General features: G+C 46.1%; 7 non-coding genes across 7 annotated transcripts; all 7 read left to right on the forward strand.

Moving 5' to 3' along the window:
* The first annotated feature begins 1,986 nt into the window (after positions 1-1,986).
* On the forward strand, positions 1,987-2,177 carry LOC130310072 (U2 spliceosomal RNA). Its single transcript, XR_008858634.1, has one exon. It is a non-coding gene; the product is annotated as a U2 spliceosomal RNA (small nuclear RNA).
* Positions 2,178-4,268: 2,091 nt separating this feature from the next.
* Positions 4,269-4,459, forward strand: LOC130310073 (U2 spliceosomal RNA). The gene has a single exon (XR_008858635.1). It is a non-coding gene; the product is annotated as a U2 spliceosomal RNA (small nuclear RNA).
* Positions 4,460-6,552: 2,093 nt separating this feature from the next.
* Positions 6,553-6,743, forward strand: LOC130310069 (U2 spliceosomal RNA). Its single transcript, XR_008858631.1, has one exon. It is a non-coding gene; the product is annotated as a U2 spliceosomal RNA (small nuclear RNA).
* A 2,092-nt stretch (positions 6,744-8,835) lies between these two features.
* On the forward strand, positions 8,836-9,026 carry LOC130310038 (U2 spliceosomal RNA). Its single transcript, XR_008858602.1, has one exon. It is a non-coding gene; the product is annotated as a U2 spliceosomal RNA (small nuclear RNA).
* A 2,097-nt stretch (positions 9,027-11,123) lies between these two features.
* LOC130310039 (U2 spliceosomal RNA) lies at positions 11,124-11,314 on the forward strand. The gene has a single exon (XR_008858604.1). It is a non-coding gene; the product is annotated as a U2 spliceosomal RNA (small nuclear RNA).
* Positions 11,315-13,416: 2,102 nt separating this feature from the next.
* Positions 13,417-13,607, forward strand: LOC130310040 (U2 spliceosomal RNA). Its single transcript, XR_008858605.1, has one exon. It is a non-coding gene; the product is annotated as a U2 spliceosomal RNA (small nuclear RNA).
* A 2,106-nt stretch (positions 13,608-15,713) lies between these two features.
* LOC130310041 (U2 spliceosomal RNA) lies at positions 15,714-15,904 on the forward strand. The gene has a single exon (XR_008858606.1). It is a non-coding gene; the product is annotated as a U2 spliceosomal RNA (small nuclear RNA).
* The last annotated feature ends 358 nt before the right edge of the window (positions 15,905-16,262 follow it).

A 16,262-nucleotide genomic window follows, 5' to 3' on the forward strand; every position in this document is an offset into this window, starting at 1 on the left:
CAAAAAACAAAAGGTGGTGCTGCTTCTGCTGCTTCTGCTTCTGCTTGTGTCTGGCCGCTGTTGGAGCGTCCAGGCACAGGACTTCTGCTGCTGCTGACTAAATGGCCTCCTTAATTGGATCATTTGAGTAGCCAGCACACCTGTGCAGGTAGGGCATGACATGATAGGCAGCTGCCTTGATAGCGGGTGGGTGCTGAATGTTCCTAATTGACAAAATAAGATTAATGCTTATGAAGAAATATAAAATCTCATCCCTTCCCCAATATCGCGCCACACCCCTACCCCTTAATTCCCTGGTTGAACTTGATGGACATATGTCTTTTTTCGACCGTACTAACTATGTAACTATGTAACATAACATGGGGGGGGGGGGGGGTCTCCTGGCTGTTCACACAGGTGTGTCATTGCTGTACATTGACCATGCATTGCTTCTGTGGTATTGCAAAGGCAAAGACAAATGCTTCCAGCCATCCATTGCACTAATGGATTGGTCATCAGCTGGCTGTCTATGTCCCGCATCAATATAGACCAAAGTACAGAGGGTTAGGCTATGCTATTGTGCACCTACCTGATGCATCAGAAGGTGCGAGGCCCTTGCTAAATTCTGTGCACAGACTTTGAGATCTATACTTTAGACTGTATCTAAACCTGCTCCAACATGGACTGACATTCTGGCCTACTTTCAGCCGATGCGACTTGTCTGTCGCTGAACAGTCGCTTTTTATGTATTCAGCACCTATGTATAATGTTGTAAAAATGCTCTAGAAGCTAAAGTCGCAGAAATGTCACACATATTTGGCCTGCAACTTTCTGTGCGACAAATTCAGACAGGAAAAATCAGTATAAATCCTTAGAAAATTATCCCCCAGTGTCTCCATCTGCTGGCGGTATTGAATAAGCATTGCTGCACTGATGGGGTATGCATTAGACGAAAAAAAAGAAGAAAAAGAAGAATAATACGCCCAGAAAAGAGGCGAAAAGGAGAAAAACGTAAAAAAACGTGAAAAAAAAGTAAGAGGAAGAGAAGGGAAAAAAAGGTGGAAATGGGTTTAAAAGTGATTTCGGCGGAGAAATATATATATATATATATATATATATATATATATATATATACGCGCACACACACACATATATATAAACGTATTCTCCGTTGAGATATTGCAGCCGCTGCTGTGTCCAGGCCCAGGAGCCTTAGCACTGTGCTGTGATGTCACTCAATACCACTGACATCACTAGGTGTAAACAACATCTCTCCTTTGCTGTGTATGTGACTATGGAGCTGTTTGGTGATGTCGTCTATTATGGCCTTCATAGAAGCAACAGGAGATTGTTGCATCCATCTAGAACCCTCAGAACTACAGTGCTATGATGTCACTCACTTCCACAGGCCTTGCAGAGTGTAAACAACAACAACCCAGCTTTGTTGTGTATGTAACCATAGGGATTTGTGATGTCACCTAGAACCTTCACAGCAGCGACAGCTTTATGAGGAGCATCAGCACTGCTCTGCCTGAGCAGAACCATCACCGCCATAGGTTGTCAAATAACCCGGATTTAACCCACACAGGTAAGTCCAATGGGGTGCAGGCATGTCCTCTATGCTTACAGCTTCCCGTGGGTGTTGGTTTGATACCGTTTGGGGACAGCCAAGGAGGCATCTGCAGGCAACAAAGGTAGGTGTGTGCTTGTGTGTGTGTTTCCTATGCAGATCCTAAGCCCAGTGTCACATGCAAGTAGGAGGAGTAAGAAGGGTTCCTGGCAAATCCGGGTTATGGATTGCATTTAAAAAGGCCCCGTGGGAGTGCAATGGGCCCCTGTCTTGCTGCTTAGCAATAATGGTATGGGTTTAGGTTCTGCTGTGTGTACTGGTGGTTGACTGCCCCCCAGCCCAGAGTGTGCATGGAAAATTGTCTGGCAGCCTCCCTGACAGCAAGCAGTGATAGTGCCCATGAAGGGCACCTTGTTGGGCCCGCCCCTTTCACGGTTATCGCTTCTCGGCCTTTTGGCTAAGATCAAGTGTAGTATCTGTTCTTATCAGTTTAATATCTGATACGTCCCCTATCTGGGGACCATATATTAAATGGATTTTTGAGAACGGGGGCCGATTTCGAAGCTTGCTTCCGTCGCCCTATGCATTGACCCGATATGGCAGTATCTTCGGGTACAGTGCACCACCCCCTTACAGGGTTAAAAAGAAAGATTCCTACTTTCATTGCTACCTGCTTGCTGGCTAGCCAGCTAGCCAGCCCTGTGGGCCTTGCTGCTGCTGCAGCCAAAAAACAAAAGGTGGTGCTGCTGCTGCTGCTTCTGCTGCTTCTGCTTCTGCTTGTGTCTGGCCGCTGTTGGAGCGTCCAGGCACAGGACTTCTGCTGCTGCTGACTAAATGGCCTCCTTAATTGGATCATTTGAGTAGCCAGCACACCTGTGCAGGTAGGGCATGACATGATAGGCAGCTGCCTTGATAGCGGGTGGGTGCTGAATGTTCCTAATTGACAAAATAAGATTAATGCTTATGAAGAAATATAAAATCTCATCCCTTCCCCAATATCGCGCCACACCCCTACCCCTTAATTCCCTGGTTGAACTTGATGGACATATGTCTTTTTTCGACCGTACTAACTATGTAACTATGTAACATAACATGGGGGGGGGGGGGGGGGGGTCTCCTGGCTGTTCACACAGGTGTGTCATTGCTGTACATTGACCATGCATTGCTTCTGTGGTATTGCAAAGGCAAAGACAAATGCTTCCAGCCATCCATTGCACTAATGGATTGGTCATCAGCTGGCTGTCTATGTCCCGCATCAATATAGACCAAAGTACAGAGGGTTAGGCTATGCTATTGTGCACCTACCTGATGCATCAGAAGGTGCGAGGCCCTTGCTAAATTCTGTGCACAGACTTTGAGATCTATACTTTAGACTGTATCTAAACCCGCTCCAACATGGACTGACATTCTGGCCTACTTTCAGCCGATGCGACTTGTCTGTCGCTGAACAGTCGCTTTTTATGTATTCAGCACCTATGTATAATGTTGTAAAAATGCTCTAGAAGCTAAAGTCGCAGAAATGTCACACATATTTGGCCTGCAACTTTCTGTGCGACAAATTCAGACAGGAAAAATCAGTATAAATCCTTAGAAAATTATCCCCCAGTGTCTCCATCTGCTGGCGGTATTGAATAAGCATTGCTGCACTGATGGGGTATGCATTAGACGAAAAAAAAGAAGAAAAAGAAGAATAATACGCCCAGAAAAGAGGCGAAAAGGAGAAAAACGTAAAAAAACGTGAAAAAAAAGTAAGAGGAAGAGAAGGGAAAAAAAGGTGGAAATGGGTTTAAAAGTGATTTCGGCGGAGAAATATATATATATATATATATATATATATATATATATACGCGCACACACACACATATATATAAACGTATTCTCCGTTGAGATATTGCAGCCGCTGCTGTGTCCAGGCCCAGGAGCCTTAGCACTGTGCTGTGATGTCACTCAATACCACTGACATCACTAGGTGTAAACAACATCTCTCCTTTGCTGTGTATGTGACTATGGAGCTGTTTGGTGATGTCGTCTATTATGGCCTTCATAGAAGCAACAGGAGATTGTTGCATCCATCTAGAACCCTCAGAACTACAGTGCTATGATGTCACTCACTTCCACAGGCCTTGCAGAGTGTAAACAACAACAACCCAGCTTTGTTGTGTATGTAACCATAGGGATTTGTGATGTCACCTAGAACCTTCACAGCAGCGACAGCTTTATGAGGAGCATCAGCACTGCTCTGCCTGAGCAGAACCATCACCGCCATAGGTTGTCAAATAACCCGGATTTAACCCACACAGGTAAGTCCAATGGGGTGCAGGCATGTCCTCTATGCTTACAGCTTCCCGTGGGTGTTGGTTTGATACCGTTTGGGGACAGCCAAGGAGGCATCTGCAGGCAACAAAGGTAGGTGTGTGCTTGTGTGTGTGTTTCCTATGCAGATCCTAAGCCCAGTGTCACATGCAAGTAGGAGGAGTAAGAAGGGTTCCTGGCAAATCCGGGTTATGGATTGCATTTAAAAAGGCCCCGTGGGAGTGCAATGGGCCCCTGTCTTGCTGCTTAGCAATAATGGTATGGGTTTAGGTTCTGCTGTGTGTACTGGTGGTTGACTGCCCCCCAGCCCAGAGTGTGCATGGAAAATTGTCTGGCAGCCTCCCTGACAGCAAGCAGTGATAGTGCCCATGAAGGGCACCTTGTTGGGCCCGCCCCTTTCACGGTTATCGCTTCTCGGCCTTTTGGCTAAGATCAAGTGTAGTATCTGTTCTTATCAGTTTAATATCTGATACGTCCCCTATCTGGGGACCATATATTAAATGGATTTTTGAGAACGGGGGCCGATTTCGAAGCTTGCTTCCGTCGCCCTATGCATTGACCCGATATGGCAGTATCTTCGGGTACAGTGCACCACCCCCTTACAGGGTTAAAAAGAAAGATTCCTACTTTCATTGCTACCTGCTTGCTGGCTAGCCAGCTAGCCAGCCCTGTGGGCCTTGCTGCTGCTGCAGCCAAAAAACAAAAGGTGGTGCTGCTGCTGCTTCTGCTGCTTCTGCTTCTGCTTGTGTCTGGCCGCTGTTGGAGCGTCCAGGCACAGGACTTCTGCTGCTGCTGACTAAATGGCCTCCTTAATTGGATCATTTGAGTAGCCAGCACACCTGTGCAGGTAGGGCATGACATGATAGGCAGCTGCCTTGATAGCGGGTGGGTGCTGAATGTTCCTAATTGACAAAATAAGATTAATGCTTATGAAGAAATATAAAATCTCATCCCTTCCCCAATATCGCGCCACACCCCTACCCCTTAATTCCCTGGTTGAACTTGATGGACATATGTCTTTTTTCGACCGTACTAACTATGTAACTATGTAACATAACATGGGGGGGGGGGGGGTCTCCTGGCTGTTCACACAGGTGTGTCATTGCTGTACATTGACCATGCATTGCTTCTGTGGTATTGCAAAGGCAAAGACAAATGCTTCCAGCCATCCATTGCACTAATGGATTGGTCATCAGCTGGCTGTCTATGTCCCGCATCAATATAGACCAAAGTACAGAGGGTTAGGCTATGCTATTGTGCACCTACCTGATGCATCAGAAGGTGCGAGGCCCTTGCTAAATTCTGTGCACAGACTTTGAGATCTATACTTTAGACTGTATCTAAACCTGCTCCAACATGGACTGACATTCTGGCCTACTTTCAGCCGATGCGACTTGTCTGTCGCTGAACAGTCGCTTTTTATGTATTCAGCACCTATGTATAATGTTGTAAAAATGCTCTAGAAGCTAAAGTCGCAGAAATGTCACACATATTTGGCCTGCAACTTTCTGTGCGACAAATTCAGACAGGAAAAATCAGTATAAATCCTTAGAAAATTATCCCCCAGTGTCTCCATCTGCTGGCGGTATTGAATAAGCATTGCTGCACTGATGGGGTATGCATTAGACGAAAAAAAAGAAGAAAAAGAAGAATAATACGCCCAGAAAAGAGGCGAAAAGGAGAAAAACGTAAAAAAACGTGAAAAAAAAGTAAGAGGAAGAGAAGGGAAAAAAAGGTGGAAATGGGTTTAAAAGTGATTTCGGCGGAGAAATATATATATATATATATATATATATATATATATATATATATATATACGCGCACACACACACATATATATAAACGTATTCTCCGTTGAGATATTGCAGCCGCTGCTGTGTCCAGGCCCAGGAGCCTTAGCACTGTGCTGTGATGTCACTCAATACCACTGACATCACTAGGTGTAAACAACATCTCTCCTTTGCTGTGTATGTGACTATGGAGCTGTTTGGTGATGTCGTCTATTATGGCCTTCATAGAAGCAACAGGAGATTGTTGCATCCATCTAGAACCCTCAGAACTACAGTGCTATGATGTCACTCACTTCCACAGGCCTTGCAGAGTGTAAACAACAACAACCCAGCTTTGTTGTGTATGTAACCATAGGGATTTGTGATGTCACCTAGAACCTTCACAGCAGCGACAGCTTTATGAGGAGCATCAGCACTGCTCTGCCTGAGCAGAACCATCACCGCCATAGGTTGTCAAATAACCCGGATTTAACCCACACAGGTAAGTCCAATGGGGTGCAGGCATGTCCTCTATGCTTACAGCTTCCCGTGGGTGTTGGTTTGATACCGTTTGGGGACAGCCAAGGAGGCATCTGCAGGCAACAAAGGTAGGTGTGTGCTTGTGTGTGTGTTTCCTATGCAGATCCTAAGCCCAGTGTCACATGCAAGTAGGAGGAGTAAGAAGGGTTCCTGGCAAATCCGGGTTATGGATTGCATTTAAAAAGGCCCCGTGGGAGTGCAATGGGCCCCTGTCTTGCTGCTTAGCAATAATGGTATGGGTTTAGGTTCTGCTGTGTGTACTGGTGGTTGACTGCCCCCCAGCCCAGAGTGTGCATGGAAAATTGTCTGGCAGCCTCCCTGACAGCAAGCAGTGATAGTGCCCATGAAGGGCACCTTGTTGGGCCCGCCCCTTTCACGGTTATCGCTTCTCGGCCTTTTGGCTAAGATCAAATGTAGTATCTGTTCTTATCAGTTTAATATCTGATACGTCCCCTATCTGGGGACCATATATTAAATGGATTTTTGAGAACGGGGGCCGATTTCGAAGCTTGCTTCCGTCGCCCTATGCATTGACCCGATATGGCAGTATCTTCGGGTACAGTGCACCACCCCCTTACAGGGTTAAAAAGAAAGATTCCTACTTTCATTGCTACCTGCTTGCTGGCTAGCCAGCTAGCCAGCCCTGTGGGCCTTGCTGCTGCTGCAGCCAAAAAACAAAAGGTGGTGCTGCTGCTGCTTCTGCTGCTTCTGCTTCTGCTTGTGTCTGGCCGCTGTTGGAGCGTCCAGGCACAGGACTTCTGCTGCTGCTGACTAAATGGCCTCCTTAATTGGATCATTTGAGTAGCCAGCACACCTGTGCAGGTAGGGCATGACATGATAGGCAGCTGCCTTGATAGCGGGTGGGTGCTGAATGTTCCTAATTGACAAAATAAGATTAATGCTTATGAAGAAATATAAAATCTCATCCCTTCCCCAATATCGCGCCACACCCCTACCCCTTAATTCCCTGGTTGAACTTGATGGACATATGTCTTTTTTCGACCGTACTAACTATGTAACTATGTAACATAACATGGGGGGGGGGGGGGGTCTCCTGGCTGTTCACACAGGTGTGTCATTGCTGTACATTGACCATGCATTGCTTCTGTGGTATTGCAAAGGCAAAGACAAATGCTTCCAGCCATCCATTGCACTAATGGATTGGTCATCAGCTGGCTGTCTATGTCCCGCATCAATATAGACCAAAGTACAGAGGGTTAGGCTATGCTATTGTGCACCTACCTGATGCATCAGAAGGTGCGAGGCCCTTGCTAAATTCTGTGCACAGACTTTGAGATCTATACTTTAGACTGTATCTAAACCTGCTCCAACATGGACTGACATTCTGGCCTACTTTCAGCCGATGCGACTTGTCTGTCGCTGAACAGTCGCTTTTTATGTATTCAGCACCTATGTATAATGTTGTAAAAATGCTCTAGAAGCTAAAGTCGCAGAAATGTCACACATATTTGGCCTGCAACTTTCTGTGCGACAAATTCAGACAGGAAAAATCAGTATAAATCCTTAGAAAATTATCCCCCAGTGTCTCCATCTGCTGGCGGTATTGAATAAGCATTGCTGCACTGATGGGGTATGCATTAGACGAAAAAAAAGAAGAAAAAGAAGAATAATACGCCCAGAAAAGAGGCGAAAAGGAGAAAAACGTAAAAAAACGTGAAAAAAAAGTAAGAGGAAGAGAAGGGAAAAAAAGGTGGAAATGGGTTTAAAAGTGATTTCGGCGGAGAAATATATATATATATATATATATATATATATATATATATATATATACGCGCACACACACACATATATATAAACGTATTCTCCGTTGAGATATTGCAGCCGCTGCTGTGTCCAGGCCCAGGAGCCTTAGCACTGTGCTGTGATGTCACTCAATACCACTGACATCACTAGGTGTAAACAACATCTCTCCTTTGCTGTGTATGTGACTATGGAGCTGTTTGGTGATGTCGTCTATTATGGCCTTCATAGAAGCAACAGGAGATTGTTGCATCCATCTAGAACCCTCAGAACTACAGTGCTATGATGTCACTCACTTCCACAGGCCTTGCAGAGTGTAAACAACAACAACCCAGCTTTGTTGTGTATGTAACCATAGGGATTTGTGATGTCACCTAGAACCTTCACAGCAGCGACAGCTTTATGAGGAGCATCAGCACTGCTCTGCCTGAGCAGAACCATCACCGCCATAGGTTGTCAAATAACCCGGATTTAACCCACACAGGTAAGTCCAATGGGGTGCAGGCATGTCCTCTATGCTTACAGCTTCCCGTGGGTGTTGGTTTGATACCGTTTGGGGACAGCCAAGGAGGCATCTGCAGGCAACAAAGGTAGGTGTGTGCTTGTGTGTGTGTTTCCTATGCAGATCCTAAGCCCAGTGTCACATGCAAGTAGGAGGAGTAAGAAGGGTTCCTGGCAAATCCGGGTTATGGATTGCATTTAAAAAGGCCCCGTGGGAGTGCAATGGGCCCCTGTCTTGCTGCTTAGCAATAATGGTATGGGTTTAGGTTCTGCTGTGTGTACTGGTGGTTGACTGCCCCCCAGCCCAGAGTGTGCATGGAAAATTGTCTGGCAGCCTCCCTGACAGCAAGCAGTGATAGTGCCCATGAAGGGCACCTTGTTGGGCCCGCCCCTTTCACGGTTATCGCTTCTCGGCCTTTTGGCTAAGATCAAGTGTAGTATCTGTTCTTATCAGTTTAATATCTGATACGTCCCCTATCTGGGGACCATATATTAAATGGATTTTTGAGAACGGGGGCCGATTTCGAAGCTTGCTTCCGTCGCCCTATGCATTGACCCGATATGGCAGTATCTTCGGGTACAGTGCACCACCCCCTTACAGGGTTAAAAAGAAAGATTCCTACTTTCATTGCTACCTGCTTGCTGGCTAGCCAGCTAGCCAGCCCTGTGGGCCTTGCTGCTGCTGCAGCCAAAAAACAAAAGGTGGTGCTGCTGCTGCTTCTGCTGCTTCTGCTTCTGCTTGTGTCTGGCCGCTGTTGGAGCGTCCAGGCACAGGACTTCTGCTGCTGCTGACTAAATGGCCTCCTTAATTGGATCATTTGAGTAGCCAGCACACCTGTGCAGGTAGGGCATGACATGATAGGCAGCTGCCTTGATAGCGGGTGGGTGCTGAATGTTCCTAATTGACAAAATAAGATTAATGCTTATGAAGAAATATAAAATCTCATCCCTTCCCCAATATCGCGCCACACCCCTACCCCTTAATTCCCTGGTTGAACTTGATGGACATATGTCTTTTTTCGACCGTACTAACTATGTAACTATGTAACATAACATGGGGGGGGGGGGGGGGTCTCCTGGCTGTTCACACAGGTGTGTCATTGCTGTACATTGACCATGCATTGCTTCTGTGGTATTGCAAAGGCAAAGACAAATGCTTCCAGCCATCCATTGCACTAATGGATTGGTCATCAGCTGGCTGTCTATGTCCCGCATCAATATAGACCAAAGTACAGAGGGTTAGGCTATGCTATTGTGCACCTACCTGATGCATCAGAAGGTGCGAGGCCCTTGCTAAATTCTGTGCACAGACTTTGAGATCTATACTTTAGACTGTATCTAAACCTGCTCCAACATGGACTGACATTCTGGCCTACTTTCAGCCGATGCGACTTGTCTGTCGCTGAACAGTCGCTTTTTATGTATTCAGCACCTATGTATAATGTTGTAAAAATGCTCTAGAAGCTAAAGTCGCAGAAATGTCACACATATTTGGCCTGCAACTTTCTGTGCGACAAATTCAGACAGGAAAAATCAGTATAAATCCTTAGAAAATTATCCCCCAGTGTCTCCATCTGCTGGCGGTATTGAATAAGCATTGCTGCACTGATGGGGTATGCATTAGACGAAAAAAAAGAAGAAAAAGAAGAATAATACGCCCAGAAAAGAGGCGAAAAGGAGAAAAACGTAAAAAAACGTGAAAAAAAAGTAAGAGGAAGAGAAGGGAAAAAAAGGTGGAAATGGGTTTAAAAGTGATTTCGGCGGAGAAATATATATATATATATATATATATATATATATATATATATATATATATACGCGCACACACACACATATATATAAACGTATTCTCCGTTGAGATATTGCAGCCGCTGCTGTGTCCAGGCCCAGGAGCCTTAGCACTGTGCTGTGATGTCACTCAATACCACTGACATCACTAGGTGTAAACAACATCTCTCCTTTGCTGTGTATGTGACTATGGAGCTGTTTGGTGATGTCGTCTATTATGGCCTTCATAGAAGCAACAGGAGATTGTTGCATCCATCTAGAACCCTCAGAACTACAGTGCTATGATGTCACTCACTTCCACAGGCCTTGCAGAGTGTAAACAACAACAACCCAGCTTTGTTGTGTATGTAACCATAGGGATTTGTGATGTCACCTAGAACCTTCACAGCAGCGACAGCTTTATGAGGAGCATCAGCACTGCTCTGCCTGAGCAGAACCATCACCGCCATAGGTTGTCAAATAACCCGGATTTAACCCACACAGGTAAGTCCAATGGGGTGCAGGCATGTCCTCTATGCTTACAGCTTCCCGTGGGTGTTGGTTTGATACCGTTTGGGGACAGCCAAGGAGGCATCTGCAGGCAACAAAGGTAGGTGTGTGCTTGTGTGTGTGTTTCCTATGCAGATCCTAAGCCCAGTGTCACATGCAAGTAGGAGGAGTAAGAAGGGTTCCTGGCAAATCCGGGTTATGGATTGCATTTAAAAAGGCCCCGTGGGAGTGCAATGGGCCCCTGTCTTGCTGCTTAGCAATAATGGTATGGGTTTAGGTTCTGCTGTGTGTACTGGTGGTTGACTGCCCCCCAGCCCAGAGTGTGCATGGAAAATTGTCTGGCAGCCTCCCTGACAGCAAGCAGTGATAGTGCCCATGAAGGGCACCTTGTTGGGCCCGCCCCTTTCACGGTTATCGCTTCTCGGCCTTTTGGCTAAGATCAAGTGTAGTATCTGTTCTTATCAGTTTAATATCTGATACGTCCCCTATCTGGGGACCATATATTAAATGGATTTTTGAGAACGGGGGCCGATTTCGAAGCTTGCTTCCGTCGCCCTATGCATTGACCCGATATGGCAGTATCTTCGGGTACAGTGCACCACCCCCTTACAGGGTTAAAAAGAAAGATTCCTACTTTCATTGCTACCTGCTTGCTGGCTAGCCAGCTAGCCAGCCCTGTGGGCCTTGCTGCTGCTGCAGCCAAAAAGCAAAAGGTGGTGCTGCTGCTGCTTCTGCTGCTGCTTCTGCTGCTTCTGCTTCTGCTTGTGTCTGGCCGCTGTTGGAGCGTCCAGGCACAGGACTTCTGCTGCTGCTGACTAAATGGCCTCCTTAATTGGATCATTTGAGTAGCCAGCACACCTGTGCAGGTAGGGCATGACATGATAGGCAGCTGCCTTGATAGCGGGTGGGTGCTGAATGTTCCTAATTGACAAAATAAGATTAATGCTTATGAAGAAATATAAAATCTCATCCCTTCCCCAATATCGCGCCACACCCCTACCCCTTAATTCCCTGGTTGAACTTGATGGACATATGTCTTTTTTCGACCGTACTAACTATGTAACTATGTAACATAACATGGGGGGGGGGGGGTCTCCTGGCTGTTCACACAGGTGTGTCATTGCTGTACATTGACCATGCATTGCTTCTGTGGTATTGCAAAGGCAAAGACAAATGCTTCCAGCCATCCATTGCACTAATGGATTGGTCATCAGCTGGCTGTCTATGTCCCGCATCAATATAGACCAAAGTACAGAGGGTTAGGCTATGCTATTGTGCACCTACCTGATGCATCAGAAGGTGCGAGGCCCTTGCTAAATTCTGTGCACAGACTTTGAGATCTATACTTTAGACTGTATCTAAACCTGCTCCAACATGGACTGACATTCTGGCCTACTTTCAGCCGATGCGACTTGTCTGTCGCTGAACAGTCGCTTTTTATGTATTCAGCACCTATGTATAATGTTGTAAAAATGCTCTAGAAGCTAAAGTCGCAGAAATGTCACACATATTTGGCCTGCAACTTTCTGTGCGACAAATTCAGACAGGAAAAATCAGTATAAATCCTTAGAAAATTATCCCCCAGTGTCTCCATCTGCTGGCGGTATTGAATAAGCATTGCTGCACTGATGGGGTATGCATTAGACGAAAAAAAAGAAGAAAAAGAAGAATAATACGCCCAGAAAAGAGGCGAAAAGGAGAAAAACGTAAAAAAACGTGAAAAAAAAGTAAGAGGAAGAGAAGGGAAAAAAAGGTGGAAATGGGTTTAAAAGTGATTTCGGCGGAGAAATATATATATATATATATATATATATATATATATATATATATATACGCGCACACACACACATATATATAAACGTATTCTCCGTTGAGATATTGCAGCCGCTGCTGTGTCCAGGCCCAGGAGCCTTAGCACTGTGCTGTGATGTCACTCAATACCACTGACATCACTAGGTGTAAACAACATCTCTCCTTTGCTGTGTATGTGACTATGGAGCTGTTTGGTGATGTCGTCTATTATGGCCTTCATAGAAGCAACAGGAGATTGTTGCATCCATCTAGAACCCTCAGAACTACAGTGCTATGATGTCACTCACTTCCACAGGCCTTGCAGAGTGTAAACAACAACAACCCAGCTTTGTTGTGTATGTAACCATAGGGATTTGTGATGTCACCTAGAACCTTCACAGCAGCGACAGCTTTATGAGGAGCATCAGCACTGCTCTGCCTGAGCAGAACCATCACCGCCATAGGTTGTCAAATAACCCGGATTTAACCCACACAGGTAAGTCCAATGGGGTGCAGGCATGTCCTCTATGCTTACAGCTTCCCGTGGGTGTTGGTTTGATACCGTTTGGGGACAGCCAAGGAGGCATCTGCAGGCAACAAAGGTAGGTGTGTGCTTGTGTGTGTGTTTCCTATGCAGATCCTAAGCCCAGTGTCACATGCAAGTAGGAGGAGTAAGAAGGGTTCCTGGCAAATCCGGGTTATGGATTGCATTTAAAAAGGCCCCGTGGGAGTGCAATGGGCCCCTGTCTTGCTGCTTAGCAATAATGGTATGGGTTTAGGTTCTGCTGTGTGTACTGGTGGTTGACTGCCCCCCAGCCCAGAGTGTGCATGGAAAATTGTCTGGCAGCCTCCCTGACAGCAAGCAGTGATAGTGCCCATGAAGGGCACCTTGTTGGGCCCGCCCCTTTCACGGTTATCGCTTCTCGGCCTTTTGGCTAAGATCAAGTGTAGTATCTGTTCTTATCAGTTTAATATCTGATACGTCCCCTATCTGGGGACCATATATTAAATGGATTTTTGAGAACGGGGGCCGATTTCGAAGCTTGCTTCCGTCGCCCTATGCATTGACCCGATATGGCAGTATCTTCGGGTACAGTGCACCACCCCCTTACAGGGTTAAAAAGAAAGATTCCTACTTTCATTGCTACCTGCTTGCTGGCTAGCCAGCTAGCCAGCCCTGTGGGCCTTGCTGCTGCTGCAGCCAAAAAACAAAAGGTGGTGCTGCTGCTGCTTCTGCTGCTGCTTCTGCTGCTTCTGCTTCTGCTTGTGTCTGGCCGCTGTTGGAGCGTCCAGGCACAGGACTTCTGCTGCTGCTGACTAAATGGCCTCCTTAATTGGATCATTTGAGTAGCCAGCACACCTGTGCAGGTAGGGCATGACATGATAGGCAGCTGCCTTGATAGCGGGTGGGTGCTGAATGTTCCTAATTGACAAAATAAGATTAATGCTTATGAAGAAATATAAAATCTCATCCCTTCCCCAATATCGCGCCACACCCCTACCCCTTAATTCCCTGGTTGAACTTGATGGACATATGTCTTTTTTCGACCGTACTAACTATGTAACTATGTAACATAACATGGGGGGGGGGGGGTCTCCTGGCTGTTCACACAGGTGTGTCATTGCTGTACATTGACCATGCATTGCTTCTGTGGTATTGCAAAGGCAAAGACAAATGCTTCCAGCCATCCATTGCACTAATGGATTGGTCATCAGCTGGCTGTCTATGTCCCGCATCAATATAGACCAAAGTACAGAGGGTTAGGCTATGCTATTGTGCACCTACCTGATGCATCAGAAGGTGCGAGGCCCTTGCTAAATTCTGTGCACAGACTTTGAGATCTATACTTTAGACTGTATCTAAACCTGCTCCAACATGGACTGACATTCTGGCCTACTTTCAGCCGATGCGACTTGTCTGTCGCTGAACAGTCGCTTTTTATGTATTCAGCACCTATGTATAATGTTGTAAAAATGCTCTAGAAGCTAAAGTCGCAGAAATGTCACACATATTTGGCCTGCAACTTTCTGTGCGACAAATTCAGACAGGAAAAATCAGTATAAATCCTTAGAAAATTATCCCCCAGTGTCTCCATCTGCTGGCGGTATTGAATAAGCATTGCTGCACTGATGGGGTATGCATTAGACGAAAAAAAAGAAGAAAAAGAAGAATAATACGCCCAGAAAAGAGGCGAAAAGGAGAAAAACGTAAAAAAACGTGAAAAAAAAGTAAGAGGAAGAGAAGGGAAAAAAAGGTGGAAATGGGTTTAAAAGTGATTTCGGCGGAGAAATATATATATATATATATATATATATATATATATATATATATATATATACGCGCACACACACACATATATATAAACGTATTCTCCGTTGAGATATTGCAGCCGCTGCTGTGTCCAGGCCCAGGAGCCTTAGCACTGTGCTGTGATGTCACTCAATACCACTGACATCACTAGGTGTAAACAACATCTCTCCTTTGCTGTGTATGTGACTATGGAGCTGTTTGGTGATGTCGTCTATTATGGCCTTCATAGAAGCAACAGGAGATTGTTGCATCCATCTAGAACCCTCAGAACTACAGTGCTATGATGTCACTCACTTCCACAGGCCTTGCAGAGTGTAAACAACAACAACCCAGCTTTGTTGTGTATGTAACCATAGGGATTTGTGATGTCACCTAGAACCTTCACAGCAGCGACAGCTTTATGAGGAGCATCAGCACTGCTCTGCCTGAGCAGAACCATCACCGCCATAGGTTGTCAAATAACCCGGATTTAACCCACACAGGTAAGTCCAATGGGGTGCAGGCATGTCCTCTATGCTTACAGCTTCCCGTGGGTGTTGGTTTGATACCGTTTGGGGACAGCCAAGGAGGCATCTGCAGGCAACAAAGGTAGGTGTGTGCTTGTGTGTGTGTTTCCTATGCAGATCCTAAGCCCAGTGTCACATGCAAGTAGGAGGAGTAAGAAGGGTTCCTGGCAAATCCGGGTTATGGATTGCATTTAAAAAGGCCCCGTGGGAGTGCAATGGGCCCCTGTCTTGCTGCTTAGCAATAATGGTATGGGTTTAGGTTCTGCTGTGTGTACTGGTGGTTGACTGCCCCCCAGCCCAGAGTGTGCATGGAAAATTGTCTGGCAGCCTCCCTGACAGCAAGCAGTGATAGTGCCCATGAAGGGCACCTTGTTGGGCCCGCCCCTTTCACGGTTATCGCTTCTCGGCCTTTTGGCTAAGATCAAGTGTAGTATCTGTTCTTATCAGTTTAATATCTGATACGTCCCCTATCTGGGGACCATATATTAAATGGATTTTTGAGAACGGGGGCCGATTTCGAAGCTTGCTTCCGTCGCCCTATGCATTGACCCGATATGGCAGTATCTTCGGGTACAGTGCACCACCCCCTTACAGGGTTAAAAAGAAAGATTCCTACTTTCATTGCTACCTGCTTGCTGGCTAGCCAGCTAGCCAGCCCTGTGGGCCTTGCTGCTGCTGCAGCCAAAAAACAAAAGGTGGTGCTGCTGCTGCTTCTGCTGCTTCTGCTTCTGCTTGTGTCTGGCCGCTGTTGGAGCGTCCAGGCACAGGACTTCTGCTGCTGCTGACTAAATGGCCTCCTTAATTGGATCATTTGAGTAGCCAGCACACCTGTGCAGGTAGGGCATGACATGATAGGCAGCTGCCTTGATAGCGGGTGGGTGCTGAATGTTCCTAATTGACAAAATAAGATTAATGCTTATGAAGAAATATAAAATCTCATCCCT

The sequence above is a fragment of the Hyla sarda genome, unplaced genomic scaffold (assembly GCF_029499605.1).
Source record: "Hyla sarda isolate aHylSar1 unplaced genomic scaffold, aHylSar1.hap1 scaffold_1550, whole genome shotgun sequence".
Taxonomy (NCBI): Eukaryota; Metazoa; Chordata; class Amphibia; order Anura; family Hylidae; genus Hyla; species Hyla sarda.